A 6,321-nucleotide genomic window follows, 5' to 3' on the forward strand; every position below is an offset into this window, starting at 1 on the left:
CGATTTTCCTCAGTAAAATAATGTAAGAAGAGACGGGTATACATTTATCTTTCTACAAGATATCCAGCTTATATTTCACAGTCTCGAGGCAGATACAAAGACGAATGTACTCTAAGGATCTTAGAAAACATCCTAAACCCTCAATCAATCCTTCGGGATTAAAGCTCCTAGTTTCATGAGTTTTAAAACTCGATATTATTATAATTCAGTATGAGTTCTCATATAAAACATTTTTTTTATGTATACTTACAATGTAAAAAATGTTAACATCCTGTATTGGCTGTATTACACGGAAAAAAAAGAAATGTTGCTGCAACAGAAACGTTCCTGTAGCATCTGTGTGACTGCAGCAGGAATAACCTGTGGCTGCAACAGGAAAGTCCTGTAGTATTCACAAGATCAGTCCTGTTGCAGCCACAGGCCTATTCCTGTTGCGGCTACGAGACTAGTCCTGTTGCAGCCATAGGTCCATTCCTGTTGCAGTCACTTAGATACGACGGGATTATTCCTGTTGCAGCTGCAGGGCTAGTCCTGTTGCAGCCATAGGTCCATTCCTGTTGCAGTCACTTAGATACGACGGGATTATTTTTGTAGCTGCAACAGGACTGATCTTGTGAATACTACAGGACTTTCCTGTTGCAGCTAAAGGGCAAGTGCTGTTGCTGCAACAGGAATGGACCTGTAGCTGCGGCAGAACTGATCTAGTGAATACTACAAGACTTTCCTGTTGCAGTTACAGGGTCAGTCCTGTAGCTGCTACAGGTTCATGTCCTGTTGCAGCAAAAGTCCTTTTTTTTCTGTATAGAAGTTAAATTTAACACCGGAATAGCGTGGAATTGCAGTGGTTTTTTTTCAGTGTAAACTCAATAAAATTTTATAAAAATGTTTATCAACTGTGTGAAAGATTCTGATAACAACTTTTCTTAATTGGGGAAAACCGGGACATGATAGGCCATATTTAGCACAATAGCACTCTTCCGAAATTTGTTAAAAAAAAAATATATTCTATAATATTGAGCTTTATTAGAAATTTAGGAGTAAAATAGAACATCTGAAAAATCAAAAGAATAAAAAATAGTTTTTTAAAATCATTCTTGAAAATGGCCCTAGTGTCCCATAGAGGGGAAAAGTTAGATAGAACTGGGTAAAAAAATGTATAAGAATTTTGTTGAGTATAATGATCATTAAAAAGTTTATTAGTTTGAAATGTACTTTTATCCAAACTAGTGCACTGAAAAAAAAACTTTTTGTTTAGTTTAGCAAATTATTAATTTCTGAACTCAAAGAAATTAATTTTTATATGAAGAAAGCGCGCAATTCAAATTTGAATTTGAAATTAAAATGAAGGTTCAATTTTGCGACTCGGGCTATCTTAAGAATTTTTGTTTTTCAAAAAAGTTTTTTTTTTCTCCGGTAAAATCCTAAAATTTCTTATTTTTAACTTTTATTTTTTCTGTGATGAAAATTAAATTTTTAGGTAATAAAAAATTCAATTATTTGCAAACAAATTATTTGTAGACAAGTATTCCATAAACACTGAAAATAAAACACTAGGTCATTACGATATTTTCATTAAAAACTTCCGGTTGATTAACTAAAATTTCAGTAATTTTGATTAAGTAATGAGATTGGGGCACGTCGGGGCACCCAAATTTACCTCCCAAACCATACTATGAACCAATATGGAGATCACGGGGTACTGTGGGCCACTTAAAATTTCTTATTAAATTTGTTTCATTTCTAATGAAATTTCGTTAATTTTCTAAATTTTTCTAGTAACTCATTTTGCCCCACATTAATTTTTTTTTTTAACAGCTGGGTCATATCGCCATCAAATACTTTTTCTCCAACCAAAAATAAAGCAAAATAGAAAAAAGAAAAATTTAGTTAAATTTTTCTGACGGCCCATTTTTCCCCAAATTTTGAATTTTCATTTTTTTAGTTGTAATCTTGTGTCATTTTGACACCGAATACATATTCAAAAATTAAAAAAATACTATTGACATTTTTCTGCCCCCCCCCCCCCCCCCCCTTCTTCAATAACAAAGACTCCGACATTCAGTTAAAAATTTTAATATTAAATAAAAAAAAGTCTTTGCTTTTATAAAAACTAAATTCAAAGAAGTAATAAAAATAAAATTTTTACTTTTTATAAAAAATTTGATCGCCCCTCCATCTGAATGCAAATAAATAAATAACTCAGCACCGATCATGATAAAACAAAACACTTGTCCTCATTATTTAAAAAAAGGGTTAACATACAATTCTTCTTGTTACCGTGACATCGTCTTTAGTGCAGAAGGCAGTCGTTTGTCTTGAAGCTTCAACTAAAACGGCCGTTCCCAAAAAATCCCCTAAATACATTAAATAAAAAATAAGTCAACTCTTTGAATCGGACCTGCGTTATTTCTCTGTAAATAAAACAAGCAAACAACAACAGGCTAAAACTCCTTCAAGTTGATACCGCCGATGATAAGAATCAGTTTAGCATACGATCGCCATTTTGCGGCAGCATAATTTAAATTTTCGTTCCATTGTTTTGTCGCCGCTCCTCTTCTTACTTACACTGGCTCCACCCCCATCATACCGCTGTATTATACTAGACCTTATTTTAAATTTGTTAAAAAAGTAACAAAAAAAAATGTCCCCAAGTCTTGATCGCGACATTTGTTTCATCCCTCAGCCCTTCACCTTCTCGGGCCTTCACCCTCTTACCGTATTCCCTAAATTTAGCCACCCTCTTACCCCCACCCCCACACATTACCAAACGACGTTCCTTTAACTCACGTTACTTAGTCAGTGTTACAGTCAAGGGCTGCAGCCAGCGTTTGTCCCCGTCTGCTCTCTTGTGCGGCCATTTGCATTAAATTAGAATCAGAAATTTTCTTGCTGGAAAATTTACCCACCTCACTGTCTACGAGGGTTCTTTTTAGGGACAACCTATAGCTATGTATAATAGTAAATTAATTTTTTTTTTACGCCTTCATTAAGCAGATGCTAGGTGTTTTTTTTTTTTTAAGAAAATTACAAAAAATGGCTTTTTTTAATTTAATTTTTCCTGTCATTAATTTCCATTTTTTTTTGTTCGCAAAATTGAAAATTTTACTAAGTGGGAATTTTTTGTTTTCAGTTAAATTTTCGAAAATCGAATTTTCATCAGATTTCAATGTTTTGAGGTCTTAAAAAGTCTGGTTGTATTTTGAATACAGAGAAAAAAAATTTTAAGGAATTTTATTTAAGAGTAGGGGTAAAAATTGAATAGTTTAAATTTTCATGTGGAAACGTGGCTGAAATTTTATAATTTTTACTTTTATGACAATGAAATTATTACTTGGGGTGACACTGAAAAAATTTGTGGAAAGAATGCGGAGTAAATTGGGAGTGAATGCAGACGCGTGTAAAAAAAAAAATTCAAAAAAAGTTCGATATGTAGAAGTTCTAAATTTGAGACAGAGTAGAACTTCAAGTTTTTTAACTTCAACTTTTTTCTAACTTAGAATTTTAATAGTAAAAACTACAGTTGATTTAGAACTTTATGCGCTCGAATTTTAATTCAAATGAGAACTTTTTTGAAACCATAATTCCGAAGATGTGTAATTACTAAATTTTCCTTCCAATATAGAGATTTCAAATTTGAAATTTTTAAACTTTTTCTGAACGAAGGAAAAATGTAGTAAAATTACGTTTTGAGAAAATTCACATCACTGCTCTCTAAACATGAATAAGTGAAAATAAGTGAATATTCACTAATTCCAAGTGTAAACCGAACCACTATTTTCAAAAAGTGGTTCGATGGGCACTCAGAATTAGTGAATATTCACTTATTTCACTTATTCATGTTTAGAGAGTGTGAAAATGGATCCCTCTCTTTACTTCGTATGCAGAGTGATATTTTTTTAAACCCAGAAACTTCGAATAACGAAGTGAATTCGGATTGAAATAAAATCCGTATTCAGTCCTGATTTTTTACAGTTTCTTAGAAATCATGAAGACTTGTACGCCATTTTGGCACCCGGAAACCATTTAGAGTTTTTTCGCTCCTCGTATTTTCGCGGTCATGATGACACGAAGAATCGAGATCTTCCACATTTTTAAATAATTAAACAATGCTGTGAAGCATAAAAGTATGAAGTATATGCAGAACATAGGGAATAATTCCGTAAAGCGATCTACACTTTTTCAGAAAAATTAGGGTAGGAAAGGTGTCGAGAAGGATAAGGAACGAATTTTCTTAATGAAAAGTTTATAAATGAATTGAGGAAAATATTCGGATAGCCCGAAACTAGGATTCGAACCCAGACCGATTCGGTAACGCGTCAAGTGCTCTACTAGTTAAGATATCCGGTTCTATACCCGTATTACTTTACATCTGCACGCAAAAATTATTATGATTGGAAGCATCTAAAATGTATCGATACGCGGGTTCAATCTAAGAGAACGATCTTTACAGCTTTAGTCGCAGTCTACATTGCCACCATAGCGATCTATTCTATCGTGAAGTCCGATATTATTGTTCCCACCAGATACTACATAATAATAACCTTCCCTATTACCTGACTAACCTCTAAAAAGTTCAACGAGTAACGGTATTCTCAGAAAATTGTACGATGCCGGTCACAAGAATTTTTTTTCCGTATAGAACACGTGACAAAAAATGTAGTCCAATTAACTTCTATTATGAAGACGTCTCACACATAAGTCAAAGATTTAATACCCGATTAGGGACATTTATAAATATAGATGTGCAAATGCATAATCTGGTACTAGTCCCTGATCTTGCACGGAAAGAATTTTCGTATGAATATTGCCATGTTATTTCTTCTAAAAATTACTCTAAATCGAGTAATCTTGGGCCATTACGACTTTTTACTTTCGAATTACGAAATTTCACTCTTTCAGTGAGTAAAAATCAATCAGATTAATTTTTACTCACAATTGCGAGTAAAAATTACACCTAGCGGATGTCTAAATAAATTCTCTCTAATTCAATTTTTACTCGTAGGTTATGATAAAAAGTTGATTATTCAATTTATAAAATTTATATTGAATTACAATAAAAGTTACAATTAATAGGCTGAAATTTCTATAAAAAATCTAAAAACCATCTAATTGCCTTAGAATATGACTTAAAATAAATGTTTTGAAAAAGAATAAAAAAAAAATTTTACTCTTATTGTGATGAAAAAGAAAAAATACAATTTTTTTTTTTTTTAAATAAATATTAAGTTATAGAGAGATACAGAGATCGTCTTTTTTTCCAGCCCTACGTTTGTGTGCGTAACATGTAAGTTGTCGCGAGCAAAATAAAAGACATTTAATTGAAGCCGATATTAACCGAAGATTAACGGAGACTACTGAAATATTACTCTGCAGTTTAGAGTAAAAATTACTTCCAACGATAAAAAAATTTATTCAAGTTATAAGCAGTTTTTCATCAAAAAGTTAATGGGTTTAAAAGAATGTTATATTGGGGAGTAAAAATTAATCATATGGAGTAAAAATTAATAGATTAAGATGAGATATTCATAATAGTCGATTAAATATAAGACTTTTAAAAAATTACTCAGTAGTAGAGTAAAACATGGTCTATCATCGTTAATATTTAAACAAAAAATATTAAATTTAAAACAAAAAATACCAATTTTTTGCAACGGCCCAGGATTACTCGAAATTACAGAGTAATTTTTATCAAAAAATTCTTTCCGTGTATATATTGTCATTCAGGTTAACACAAATGGAGGTTCGATGAACAGTTCAGTTCAGAATAATTTATTGATCTCTTTTATATTGTATTCATACAATTTATACATGTATTGTGATCAGGTTTTTTGTGATTCCTAGTTGTCCTGTGGACTTAACTTAAACTATCTTTATTATCCTTATTTGTTATCAGTTATCAGTTGATATATTTTATTGATTTTTCTATATATTTATTAAGGTGTTAAGAAAAATTTTTTGATGAGGTAAAAGATCTAGTGCCCGATCAAGGAACTAGTAACCGTCTACTTAGATTCTTATAAACTTTCTGCGATCTAGAATTTTTTTCACAAGCTCCCAAATTCTCTTTATAAATCGAACCTTCGAAATTTCTACAGTTTGATAATTTGCCTCTACTAGCTTTCATATTCATAGGTCTCTAAATTTTCATTTGAGCTCAAAAATATTTTTTTAGTGAGTACTTTCGAGCTCGCAGGCTCTTGGTCTGCAGAATCAACCATTGAAAATTTATTTTTCATTTGTCGCTAAAAGTTCAAAACATACTCAGTGATATCGTTACTAAAATTAAAGGTATCAGAAACCAATATCACAAAACAATAAAAA

The sequence above is a fragment of the Microplitis mediator genome, chromosome 3, assembly GCF_029852145.1.
Source record: "Microplitis mediator isolate UGA2020A chromosome 3, iyMicMedi2.1, whole genome shotgun sequence".
NCBI classification, from domain to species: Eukaryota; Metazoa; Arthropoda; class Insecta; order Hymenoptera; family Braconidae; genus Microplitis; species Microplitis mediator.